The following is a 14,584-nucleotide window of genomic DNA, read 5'->3' as shown; positions in this document are numbered from 1 at the left end:
CATAATCACATCACCCTGCCATGTGACCAGATTCTTAGCTCTGATTGGTATACGTTTGAGGGGACATACATACATACATACGGATGGACAAACACTGTTTTAGACGGCTCTGCCCGATGGGCTATGCCGTAAAAATATAACATCAGAAATTGCAAACCCCCGCCGGGACTTGTTTTGTGTGGTGTGTAGATTATGCATTGATGACGTATGATTATGTTCCTACAGAACAGATCTTTTCGGTTATATTGCATAGATACTCGCTGCAATCATATGTATTTTATAGACGTAGTCACATTCCAAAAGTATGTACTTTATAGACGTATGAATGTTCAAATAGAACATACGTTATGGAAAAACGTTCCTAGTATCACGTACTTTATAGCCATACTCACATTCGTAAAAGTACGTCTTTTACAGACGTACTTGTATTCTAGTAATACTCTACGTACTTTATCGACATACTCACATTCTAATTGTACATACTTTATAGAGGTACTCAGTTGAAAAAAAGATAATGTGTGATACTAGCTACCACCAGGGGGCGTTTGTGGCCTATTTTAATACATTATGTGTGGACAGACAAACAAACAAACAAGCGGTCATAGAGTGTGTATCAAAAAAAGGTAATCCAAATTCAAGGGGTTAATATGAAAAGGTTATTTATTTTGACAATTTACATGTGGTTTACTAATTACGAGGAGATTCTCAGCTTTCCATTGATACCTTCCATGTATCATTGCTGTCACACATGACCGAGTACATGTTCATTGAAAATGACAAGTTCAAATCACATTTTTACAAGTTTGGCTAATCGATGCAAGTCAGGATAATTGGTGCAAAATGAACGTCAGATGTGTACGTTTCTCAGGAATGATTGGCCTTTATGCACCCACACCTTCAACATGTCCACCTCCCCTTTCAACACAAAGCTCACAGGGGCGGAGCATGCCCTGAACTGCTCGTCTCACCATAGCCGGGTTATTGCGCAAAGCATCCACTTCATGTCGAATACGGCCCTGCAATTCGTCAAGATCACGGGGAGGAGTTACGAACACCTTTTTCTTTAAATGTCCCCAAAGGAAATAATCACATGGTGTGAGGTCAGGTGATCTTGGTGGCCATTCCACTGCATGGTTGAGGGTGATGACTCGGTCTCCAAAGAGTTCCCTCAGTCGATCTCGGACAGCGATAAGACGATGTGCTGGGGCACCATCTTGGGCCCACGAGAGATATCTGAAGACACCATGAACCTGTCACTCAAAGTTCTCCTCCAGCTGCGGTAAAACTTCATCATTGATCATCTGCAGATACTTGTTACCATTGACATTCCTTTGAAAGAAAAATGGTCCGATCACCTGACCACTTCCACAAAGTCCCAACCAAACAGTCCACTTTTGTCGATTCATGTTGGTGTCAAAATTAAATTCCGGGGGTTGTCCTGTCGGTGCATATTCAAGAACATTATGGGTATTGACCTTGCCGTCCACGGCGAAAGCAGCTTCGTCGCCGATAACGAGATACCACAGGAAATTGACATCTGCTTCGCAACGTGCTATCAACCATCTGGCAAGCACCAGCCTCCTGGCAAAATCTCCTGGCATAAGTTGATGCCAGATGTGAATCCGATATGGATGTTGGTGGAGGTCCAGTCTTGTGATTCGGTTGAATGTTGCCAAGGCAATCCTGTCCCATTTCGTCTTGCGCTGGTATCCCTAGGATGCTCCAAAACTTGCTGCCTTACTGCTGCAATGTTCATTTCCGATCGCCCAGTGCGCCTCCTACCAGAATTCTCCTTGTTGCGGTTGAGGCTAGTGCCATGCTCTTGGTATTTTCTAACATTCGCCCAGATGGTTTTGGCTGCTGGAGGCTCCCGTTCTGGAAAACGTTCCCTGAACGCATCATGAGTTCGCTGCAAACTTCCAGTTTGGTGAAAGGTTGGAACCACGAAGGTCCGCCATTCGTCGTAAGTTGAACCATCTTTTCAATGACTCTGACTGTCTCTAAACCCATACACTGTAGGCCCATCTTAAATACCCATCTTAAACAAAGGATGACGCAACCGACGATTACCAGACCAGCTTAACAATTTTCCATAATAAACTTGGCAGTCGACAAGTAATGCGTCCATTTAAAACTGTCTTGCATCGATTAGCCAAACTTGTAAAAATGCGATTTGAACTTGTCATTTTCAATGAACATGTACTCGGTCATGTGTGACAGCAATGATGCATGAAAGGCATCAATGGAAAGCTGAGAATCTCCTCATAATTGGTAAACCACATGTAAATTGTCAAACTAAATAACCTTTGCATATTAACCCCTTGAATTCAGATTACCTTTTTTTTGATATGCACTGTAGAACGTCGGTACTTTTGAAATCAATCGCTCAAACTTTGTCGTTGTGAACTAAAAAAACAGTAGGACAGATTAGTGAACCAGTCCAGTTACCGAATATGCAAATTCTGTTCAAATTCCAAGTCAATAGGAAGAAAATTCACAATTTTATGTGTGTGACCTTGACCTTTGACCTTAAAAAATATGCTTCTAAGTTTTGATTGGTGAACCAATTCAGTGACCCAATATGCAAATTATATTCAAACTAGCAGAGTAGCCACCCTACTGGTAGGTGGAGCTTGCCCATTACTTGCTGAAGAAGGTATAGCGTGTGTATTGCAAGAAGACTATAGATGTTTGTGTGGTGTGCATCTAAAGGGGGTCAACGTGTCTGCAGGTCTAAAGAGTCTCAGGGGTGTATAGGGTTTTACAGGTCTCAAGGATCCAAAGAATCTGTAAGGAATATCAAGGGTATGTTCCAATAGTAGTTAGGGTCTATATGGTTTTAAGGGTTTGAAAGCATTAAAAGGGCCTAAAGTCTAAAGGGTGTGAAGAGTTGAAATGGTCGAAATGGGTCTAAATGGCTAAAAGGTATTTTCCAATAGGATGTAATTAATAGACGTAGTCATGGTCCAACTTGAATTCAAGCAGATAAATCAACACTTTAGCAACGAGGTGAACGACACTCCTCGCTGTTATACTGTTCGTAATTTTTGTTGAGTGTAATCGTCCCGAATATCGTTCACTTGGGTGCGAAAGTGTTGACTTCACCGCGCTAAAATGGTGGTGGTCGTCCATAACCGGAAGTGATAGAAAGTTGTGTAACCACACTGGGCCGCTCTTGTTCCCTGCAGTGGAGGATCAACCTTGTCATTAAATATTATAATAACTATCTGGGACCCACGGAACCTCCAGGATAAAAGCCCTTGCTCGATAGAAGGCCGCAGTCGTTTGGGCAGTGTATAGGCCACAGACCACTCTCTCGATCGCTCCAGAAAATAGAAAATAACCCGGCTTTGAAGGAAAATCATGCCCACTGCCTACGTGCAACTATAATACATCGTGGTTATATACTGTAGTTAGGATCTAGATTCCAATTGCACTGGCTCATAAGCTGACACCAGAGGCCTGAAGCCTAAGGCATAGGCTACACAAGGCCTTCACAAGTCCCACAATGCCTATCGGCTCCAACATTTCTATATTTGATGATCCTTTTAATACTTGCTTTGCTCGTTTTACACTGAAAGGAAAACTTACAGGGATGGCATGGCGATTGGTGAAAACGACAGCTCCAAAGTTGCCTTTGGCTTTGCACATTACCAAAATGGCGGCCGTATGATTTATTTCATGTTAAAATTGTTTTCCACATTTTCCACATTTTACAAAAATTGCCTTCCAGACTTTGATTGATGAAAACTAAAGTTTAACCCTTATAAAAAAGTACCGTTCCCATAACATAAAAATTTACCATTGCACCATAAATAATATACCATGGTCGACCATTAAGTACGAGAACACCCACAACTGCCTGTTGCAAAAACTGTTAATTAAATAGTATTTATACTTGTAGTTTCATTCAACTTCTGGCATACACATCGGGAAGAGTCGAATCCAGCTCGTCCACTTTTCCTTCCTCTAGTCTAAGTCCAGATGGATAATAGAATTGGGAGTTTCCGGAGTTCGAACTAAAGACTACGTTCGCATCCTGTGGCCTAGATGTCTGCGGCCTGTTTATCTTTCTCATGATCTTGCGGTTTTATTGGTGTGTTCGGCTTCCTGGAGGATACACAACCGGATGCGTTGTAATCCTAAACAGCTCCACCAATGGCAACAGACTTTCACAGGCTCAATTTAGTAAACAATTTGAGGATATGCTGGGGAAGGAAGGTGTTTGCATAGAAGTAGACCCATTATTGTTGAGGTTGCATTCACAAGCGAAAAAGAGCGGTAAAAAGACAAAAGCAATAAACAAAGAAACATCTTATGCAGTAAAAATAAGGGATTGATGATTACATTTAAATAATTCCATCAGTAGGAAAAAGCGAATCTTTTATACAGGTGACATCATTCAGCTTAAATTTCTGATGGAAGACTGGTTTGTGAATTAAAGTGATATTAAACTATACCGTGTCTGATGAAAATAGCAATGAGAAATACTACTGCGACGACGTCGACGACGACTACTACTACTACTACTACTACTACTACTACTACTACTACTACTACTACTACTACTACTGCTATTATTTACTATTACTACTACTACTACTACTACTGCTATTATTTACTATTACTACTACTACTACTACTACTACTACTACTACTACTACTACTACTACTACTACTGCTATTATTTACTATTACTACTACTACCACTACTTAATACTACTACTACTACTGCTATTATTTACTATTACTACTACTACTACTACTACTACTACTACTACTACTACTACTGCTATTATTTACTACTACTACTACTACTACTACTACTACTACTACTACTACTACTACTACTAACACTACTTAATACTACTGCTAACACTACTTAATACTACTGCTAACACTACTTAATACTACTACTACAACTACTACTACTGCTATTATTTACTATTACTACTACTACTACTACTACAACTACTACTACTACTACTACTACTACTACAACTACTACTACTACTACTACTACTACAACTACTATACTACCACTACTACTATTTACCACTATGACTATTTACCACTACTACTACAGCTGCTACTGCTACTACGATTACTACTTAATACTACTACTATTAGTACTTGCTACTACTACCACGACTACTTCTACTACTACTACTTCTACCACCACTAGGTACTACTACTTACTACTACTACTACTAATGCTAGCTACTACTATTTCTATCTGCTACGACTATTTACAACTACTACTACAACTACATCTACTACTATTTACCACTACTACTACTGCTACTACTACTACTACTGCTACTACTGCTACTACTACTACTACCACTACTACTACTACTGCTAGCTACTACTACTACCACTACTAGCTACTACTATTACTACTACTACTGGGTACTACTACTTACTACTACTACTACTACTTCTAGCTTCTACTACTATTTACAACTACGTCTACTACTATTTACTACTACTACTACTACCTCTACTACTGCTATCTACTACTACTACTACTACTAGTTCTAGCTGCGACTACTATTTACAACTACAACTACAACTACGTCTACTACTATTTACCACTACTACTACTGCTACTACTACGACTTCTACTACTACTACTACTACTACTACTATTTACAACTACTACTACTACCTCTACTACTGCTAGCTACTACGTCTACTAAGACTACTACTACTACTACCTCTACTACTGCTAGCTACTACTACTAGCTACTACTACTTACTAGTATTACTACTATTTCTACTACTGCTGGCTACTACTACTACTACTACTACTACTACTACTACTACTACCACTACTACTACTAATACTATTACCACTACTACTAGGATACTCCAAGAGTTTAAAAACTCACTGCCTCCTGATTCATGGATTACCTGGAGAACCTTTTTGAAGGTGAGGAAGCTATGCAGGTTTCCCCTCCTACTTCCGTGGCTTTCACAATGAAACCGCATGGATGCGATATTTTCCTTGCGCCACCTCCGCATAATATGAGCAAGGTCCCTAGCATGTCTGGGTTGCCCTTCTGTGATGCATCAAGGAGGGAATATATGCACAGGTAATCCGCTCACTCCACTTTGTTGCGTTGGCAAAACGCATGGACACACCATGGCGTGAGGTTCTTCTGCCTCCCTTGTCGGTGGCCGGCCAACCGGCAAAAAAGTGCTTTAAAAAAGTGCCGTAGGTATTTTTTGTTAGAAGCTGGCATCCATGCCGCCTGTGTTCACAAGACCTTGCTCTACAACGTAGGGGTGGATGCCAAGCTCAAAGTCGCATGTTTTCGGACATACTGGTCAAAACTGACCACTGGTGACCCAAATTACCATTTTTCAAATCCTGCTTTATTTTCATCTATAAGACAAGGGCTTTCCAAAACTGTATCATGTAAGGATGTAGAGTAGTTTATAAAAGTTTGGTAGCCTTATAAATCCTTGAAATTCTATTGAATTACTAACAGATTCTCGACACAAAAACACGTTTTTCTCTAAATTGTAAAAACAGGCCTGGAACGAAAAAAAATAAAGACACCGTTTTGCCAAACTTGAATGATTTATTAAACTTGATCATCCAAACTGTTTGATAACATACATATTCTACTATTTATAATTAAATTATTCTTCACTGGCAATGAAATTGACCCCGAAATGGATTTGATATCCCAAATCGCGAAGCGCAATGCTCGATCAATGTGGGTACAATATCGGTTTCACAATTGATATTGTGAATCAACCAAGAATACAATGAAAATACTTCCATTTAGTCCTTTTAGAGTTCGTCATTTACATTGATATACTATATTCACATGTATTCATATCCATATAAATGAAATATTGATCGATGCAGTGGATGCAACTTCTACTTGCGAACTTTGTTCATGAATAGCATAGTTCTTATAGACGAATCTGTTCGCACGTCTCAAAATTGTATTTCTATGTCACAGTCCATGAATGTTTACCCCATGGTTTGATTTTATTGGTTATTTTTGGTTATTATATATACTATATATAATTATATATATATAATTATATAATATATAATATAATATATAATTATATATATATATTATATATATTATATATATATATATATATAACATATAACCCCATGGTTATTTAGTCCATGGTTTGATCGCACGGATTGCAACAGTTCTCTGCATTACAGCCACGTGCTGGAGTACACACCTGTCTCGATACATATAGACAGTGGGCCCAGAAATCAATATCCATTCAGATCTGTGATTCCATGACCTCCATCTGGGGTGGGAGGGAAAATGGTGGATCAAATGATAACCTATAGGGCCGAGAACAACATACTCTTTTTCACACGCGCAAACCTTGCGCATGCGCGAAAACCGACCGCTCAAATTATTCGTACATGCATACATGTATTAATGCATACGATGTGTACGTTATATCCATGTACATGTACATTATCTAACAAAATAACACTTAGAACTCAAAGAGAATGAGGTAACATAAAATCATGCAATAGACCTGTTTACAAACACATTCAAATTTCTCGCCAATGACTGCAAAGATTGCTAGAGGTTTGCCTGACATAGCGGCAACTAATGTCTTCAAACTGAGATGTTTGATGCAAAAAATTTGGAATTTTCGTATTTTTCCTTTTGAAATCCAATTGCTTGTAGACTGGTATATTGGGTTGAAAAGACAATTGGGTTGGAAAGAGTATTAACTAACCCACCTGTAAGTGGAAATGCGGGGCATGGGGGGAGGGGGGGGGGGGGGTACACGCCACAGGTACCTCCAGTGCCACTGGTAACTCCACTTAATCATCCCTATCATCGTCATCTATGCTTAAACAGTTACTTCTGGCACATTTGCACATCTTCATCCATGATACAACAGTTACATACATTTCTGGCACACTTGGACAGTTCAGGGGGGCGGGGGGTACTCATACGCGACAGGTTATTCCAGTGCTACTGCTAACTCCAGTTCATTGTCGCTATCAGCTATCATCATCATTGTCTCATCGATGTTACAACAGTTATTTCTGGCACACTTGCACAGTTCCGGGGGTGTACTCACACATGACAGGTTACTCCAAAGCTACTGGTAACTCCAGTTCATTGTCGCTATCATCGTCATTGATGTTTCAAGATTTATTTCTGCCACATTTGCACAAATTGGGGGGGGGGGGGGGGGGTTGACATGCAACAAGTTATTCCAGTGCCACAGGTAACTCCACTTCATCATCACTGCCATCGTCATCAGTGTCATCTTTGTGATGGCACATCTGTGTCGTTTTCAGTTGTTGAGTCTGTTTCACTTAGGTGTGTGTTGCCTCTTGATGTACTTTTTTTTCCTCCACAAGAACAGACGTAGGAATGTCATTTACATAGACAATGTCACCTTGTGACCTCATATGAGGAGTGATGAAGCAAAGTTGAGGGAATTTCTTGATCAGCCTCTGTTTTAGATACCCTGTCTTATATGACCGTGCATCAACTCCATGAGCTTCCTTTATCTGCTTCATGAACAATTCATTAAGCTTTTTGAGTCATGATCTCCTTGTTCTTGATGATTCGGGTCTCCACTGTCTTGGAGAAGACCTCAAAGGCTTGAGAATAAGACGTTTCACCAGTGTTGTCTGCTCTGGTTGGCTTTGTTAAGTAACGGGTGAAATCACGGTAGCAGGGTATGATACCTCACCTCGATGGCCACACAATCTTGGTCTTTTATCTGCATGAGCAGTGCTTCATTCCCATTGTCTGCTGCTGCTGCTGCTTGCTTCAAATGTACTGCATCTACAGAAGAACATCTGACGAGGCTTTCTCTTTTTCTGTTGCCGGTGACTCTGCACACCACAGTTTTTTTCTTCTGACACAGAATACAAATGTTTGGCAAAACATACTTTGACCTACCGGGCACTGAAGGTCGATCAAAACTGGAGCGAAGAACCCGTCTCTTTTTTGCTGGTGGTACATCTTCTTCAACAGTTTTTCCACCATTGTCATCTTGGGATGTGGATGCTGTAGAAGAAATAAACAAAGATAAAAATTATCAACACACACAGAGAAAATATTGAAAATGGAAACCCCTTAAAACCAAACAAAGGGCCCTACCTTACTACCTTAGTATAGGCAATCAGCATTTAGTCCCTACCGTGCTGACATTTGACGGTTACTTTTGTACATATAAGAGCTTGACAAAGTTGAAGGGTAATTGTCAGGTAATGTGATGCGCAGTGGGGACTAGGTTTATGTGTCTCATCATCAAATTATCATGGAGGTACCTATGATATGTCTGCGCACATAGGTCCTAGGATGTTATGTCAAAAATTAAAAGTAAACGAAACTTCAATAAATAAAAAAAATTAGGATTGTGTGATGTAAATTATTCCAAAGAACATTGATGCAAAAAATCCAAACAAAAAACTCACATTGAGCTTCGTTTCTTGGAGGGAACATTGCCATTTCATTTTAGATCTACCATCATTTTTCTGTTGTGCACCTATTTCTGTGCACCCATATTCATTTACACGCATTTTGCAATCTATTTGGGGGAAACTGTGAGCTTTTCTGGTCACATCTTTAAAAAATGATAAATCCTCATTGCATTGCAATTTTATCGCCAATTTTTAAATGAATCTGAATGACTAAATTGTTACTAAAATAATCATGTGTGTTGTGCCTTCTCTTCTATCGTATTCGTGCATTTACGCAGAATCGTGGATGCACAGACATAGTTCTAGGTGCCTGCAGGTAGATCTACATCAACCATGTAAGAAAATTGACAACCACTACTAGTATAGGTACTGGTATACTATTAGTAACACTAGACAATCTAACTGGTTAGAACTAGATCTAGATCTAGTCGACTACATCATGATCTACAGCCTTAATTTTCCTTTGGAAGCTGCTGCATCAGCTTTCTTTTTCATGCTCTTCATAGTTCGTTCAATTCGCTGAGCATCCGTAAAGCGTGCGTAACAGGTCTGATGAAATCCACCATGATCAGGTAGCGCGGATACACTGTCACTGTAGTCTGCACCGCCGCTGCCACTGGCGGCACCGCTGCTGGAAGCAGAGTGTCGAGCAACGTAGTCTCTCGCGTTTTTTGCCTGCGGACCATCCAAAGTCTTCCATTTCGTCACATATTCTGAAAAGCGTGCCCATGTCTTGGCTGAAAATGGTGAAACTTTGCACGTTTTGGACGGAAATATGCACATAAAACACACTTTTTCATGCGTATTTTCTTCATTCGAAGACGTTCCGTCTTCCTCACTGGAGGCCGCCATGTTGGATCACGTGCTAAGCTACGGCGACTGTCATTGGCTAATTTATCAATGATCGATCAAACACGTCTTCTGATTGGCTATTTTTTTGTTCCAGGCTACGGGAATATTTCCAGTTTTCCACACAAATATAGTGAATTAAAACCTAGTTTACTAATTACAGCACCAAAATCTCACGTGTGAAAAGTTACTGAACATTTCTTGTAATATTATCTATATTATCACGCAAAATTCATGCCCACCCAATTTGTAGGTCATTCAAGGAAGCTTTCTGGAAGAGCTATCTGTCTAATAGCACTTGCAATTAGCCCGGCGGCATTTTGTTTGACATCCACAGGAGATGATCTCGATACAGGCCTTTGGGATTGATGGGATTCGAGTCCACACAATAGTCAACCCAGTCGGACCTGTTGACCATCCACCGCATACAGATGGATCCTCGGCTATGGCAACTGGAACGCTTGCTTGCAGCCAAATCGTGGCTTGATAGTTGGACCATTCCCAGTGTAGTTGGAACGAGTCTTCTGTTGGTGGAAGCATTTCCAGAGATTTCTTGCCTTTGGAAAATACATCATGCCTGCCCTTATTCACGCCACCAGATGGATCTGGCACATTGTACAAGCTACAAACAAACTCTTACGTCTGTTTAAAGCCCCGATATCGACCAAGACCTTTGAGCAGGTGTGGATGTTCAACATACACTTTCCATGCGGCCTTCTTCCCGACACCCGTAAACGACGAACATGTGTCGCAACCAGTGACAGCGTGAAAACCAAGTATATTTTCAATGACTGGTTGAGATAACTTCTTGACGATTTGGTGGACTGGATAGCATTTCAGGTCTTTTGCTGATCGACTGATCATCCATGCTTCCACGTCCCTGGAGACAAAGAAGTGAAGGAGCATGAGAAGCACATCTGTATCCCTACATATCACCTGGAGTCTACCAAAGCCCGCATCACCAGCATGGAGGCCATGTAGGATAAAACGAGTGTCGGCTTTTTTTTTTTTTGGGGGGATACAGAATCGAGGCTCGTGAAAGAGCTAACATTTATCAAACAAACAAATCAAACAAACAAGCAAACAAAGTATATAAAAAGGGGAGCGGTAGACAAGATGGTGAGAGAAGGGGAGGAAGCACACAAACACAACATTTGACAGCAGGGACATCGGGAGATGTGTGGGAGGCAGAGGGCTTGTGGGGAGGCAGGATAGGTATTAAACGCAAGGACACCAAGGACTTCCAGGAAAGAAGTTGGTATTTCAAAAAAGTGGATTGGGGTGAAATTAGCAGGGGTAGAAAGGATCAAGGTTTTTGATTGGGGAAGATAAGAGATGGTGGTGAACAGCTGTTTTAAAGACCTGGAGGGAGGAGTGGGATTGAAGAGAGTGAGGGAGTTTGTTCCAGAGGCGGGAGAAAAGAGGAATGAAGGAGTGAAGGTGAGCAGAGAGTCTTGATTTTGGCAGTTTAACCATAAGAGGGTTGCAGGCAGATCTTGTGCGACCTGTAGGAATATTTGGGGGACATAGCACAGACAGGGCTGGGGGTCTAGGCCGGAGAGGAGTAGGTAGAAGACGGAAAGACCACCAACCTGCCTGCGGTGAGTAAGTGAAAGGCCCTTGGAGATAGCGTCATCGCGGGAGATTCCAATGATTCTGAACGCTTTGGTTTCAACAGCGTGAAGACGAGCTAGGTGTGAGGCAGGAGCACCAGCCCAGAGGGGAGAGCAGTACTCCATTGAGCTGTGGATGAAAGCCTTGTATGTGGTGAGGAGCTCAGGTGTGCCAAGGAAGGACTTCGCACGATGGAGGATGCCCATTCGGCGACTGGCTTTGGAGGCCAGCTTGGAAATGTGGTTTTCCCAAGAAACATCATGGCAGATAGTGAGACCCAAAAGCTTGAGTGACAGAACTTCTTGGAGAGGATTATTCAGAAAGTAGATGGGAGGGTTGTCCAGTCGGTCTTTTCAGAGAGACATCGTAAGAGTGTGAGATTTGTTAGGATTGAAAGACATGTTCCACTTGTTTGCCCAGTCTGTGATTTTGTCCAGGTCTGCAGAGAGTGAGGAGGCTGCAGACTGCTGATCTGAGGGATGAGGAATGGAGCAGCAAAGAGTGGAGTCATCAGCAAAGAGATAGAGAGGATTTTCAAGAGAGTCAGAGAGATCATTGATGAAGACCAGAAAAAGCGCAGGGCCCAGAACACTGCCTTGGGGAACTCCAGCCTGAATAGGAAGAGGAAATGAGAGAAACCCATTCAGGGCCACACGTTGACTATGACTGGAGAGGAAGTCCGGTAGCCATGCGTGGAGATTTCCATGGATACCAAAGGAGGAGAGTTTGGTGAGCAGAGCGGGGTGCCAGACCGTATCGAAGGCACGTGATATGTCGAGGGAGACAGCTCTAATTTCCTGTTTGGCATTGAGGACCTCCATCCATTGTTGAGACAGCAGAAGCAGCATGTCCAGAGTAGAGTGACCTGGTCTGAAACCAAATTGATGATCAGAGATCAAGTCATTGGAGAAGAGGAAAGATTTCATATCCGAAGCAATGATGGATTCCATGACTTTGCTGATAATTGGGAGAAGCCTGATTGGTCTGTAGTTGCTAGGATTTGTTTTTGCACCTTTTTGTGTAAAGTCGTGATGTTGGCTGATTTCCAAGCAGATGGCAGTTGACCTTGAGCAAAAGAGAGGGTAAAGAGAACAGAGAGAGGGAGTGAAAGAGTGGATGAACAGGATTTTAAGACCCGTGGGCTGATGCCGTCAGGTCCAGTTGCAGAATCAGAGTCGAGGGTTGACAGAAACTTTTCCACCCTGTCAGGAGGAAAGGACACGGAGTCCAGGAGCAGCTGGGTACGACTGGGTACAGTGGGTACAGAGAGGGATGGGTTTGGGACACAAGATTTAGAGGCAAACACAGAGTTGAGGCATTCAGCTTTTTCATGTGCGGAGTCAGCTGTGTAGCCGTTTGAGGTAAGGGAGGGGATGGAGGGGGAACAAACACCAGAAACAGATTTGACCAGACACCACCAGGATTTGGAAGAGGGAGACAGATAAGAAAGTTCGGTCTTGAGAATGGAGAGATATTGTTTCCTGGCTCTCCTGAGGGTGGACACACACTTGTTTCGGGCTTTGTGAAAGGAAATGAGATTTCCTTCCGTTGGATTTGCTTTCCAGGAGACGAAGGCAAGTTGTTTCTGGGCAACAGCCTCACCACAAGATTCCGTGTACCATGGACGGGAGGAAGGGTATGACAACTGAAGACGAGATGGGATAAATCTGTGCATTAGAGAGAGCAATTTACTTTGGAAGAAATCCCAGGATGAGTTGATGTCAGAGGTGGGAGAGATGGGAGACCAGTCCAGATGATTGATGGCTGCTTGAAGACCGTGCCAGTTGGCCTGAGTGAAATGCCAGACTCGTCGACGCTGAGCAGGCTCCCTGAGAATGGTCAGAGAGATGTCCACTTTAACAAGCACATGATGAGATGAGCCGATTGGAGCAGAAGAAGAGCAGCAGACATTTTCAGGGAAGTTAGTCATAACCAAGTCCAGAAGCGAAGATGCTCCGTTGACTGAGATTCGGGTCGGGAAATTGACAGATTGTGTCAGACCCAGTGAGTCGCAGAAGTTCTTTGCTGAGGAGCCATGGCTGGTGAGAGAGGGTACCCACACCCAGCCAACTGGCATGGTGACAATTGAAATCACCACATATGAGGAAGAGAGAGTTGGGATGAGTAGATAGAATTTGGTCCATATTATCAGACAGCGAGATGTAGATGGAGTCATCACTGTTTGGTGGACGGTACAACACACATATGAACAAGAGGTGGGAGCGAAGGGGAAGCCGTAGCCAGAGGTATTCCTGGGGGTGAGGTGGAGAGAGTGCATTGCAGGGCGAGTGAGGAAGAGAGTTTTTGATAAAGATAGCAACCCCACCTCCAGGACGAGGCTCAGCTCTATCATACCGGAGGAGGGAGTAACCTGGGAGAGATACTAAGGAATCAGAGACATCATGAAGGAGGAAAGTTTCTGTTAAGCAGATCACGTCTGGTTTGTCAGAAGAAACCTGTATGGAGAGATCAGTTAAGTTTGAACGAAGGCCCCGGATGTTTGAGGTCCATACCGTTAATGAAGAGGAAGGGGGAGCATCGGATACAGAACAGGGGGGAGGAGGGGTAGGGTAAGATGTGGAAGAGGTGGAAGAGGCAGGGAGAGCTGTTGATTGTGTGTCAGAGATTTCAGAATAGCTCAGAGAAAGGGAAGGATGGGGTGGACAAAAG

General features: G+C 42.3%; 1 long non-coding RNA gene across 1 annotated transcript in view; it reads right to left on the bottom strand.

The window, feature by feature from the left end:
• Positions 1–7,155: 7,155 nt before the first annotated feature.
• The window catches only part of LOC144890884 (uncharacterized), a 28,043-nt gene continuing 20,614 nt past the window's right edge, over positions 7,156–14,584 (bottom strand). Inside the window, exons 2-3 of the long non-coding RNA XR_013622560.1 lie at positions 8,928–9,035; positions 7,156–7,293 (exon numbers count right to left, since the gene is read on the bottom strand). This is a non-coding gene — a long non-coding RNA (uncharacterized LOC144890884). The remainder of the gene's footprint in view (positions 7,294–8,927; positions 9,036–14,584) is intronic.

This window comes from Myxine glutinosa, chromosome 2 (genome assembly GCF_964187855.1).
Source record: "Myxine glutinosa chromosome 2, kmMyxGlut1.1, whole genome shotgun sequence".
Lineage (NCBI taxonomy): Eukaryota > Metazoa > Chordata > Myxini > Myxiniformes > Myxinidae > Myxine > Myxine glutinosa.
Note: the sequence above shows the minus strand (reverse complement) of the source record. Positions and strands in the feature narration are given on the sequence as shown.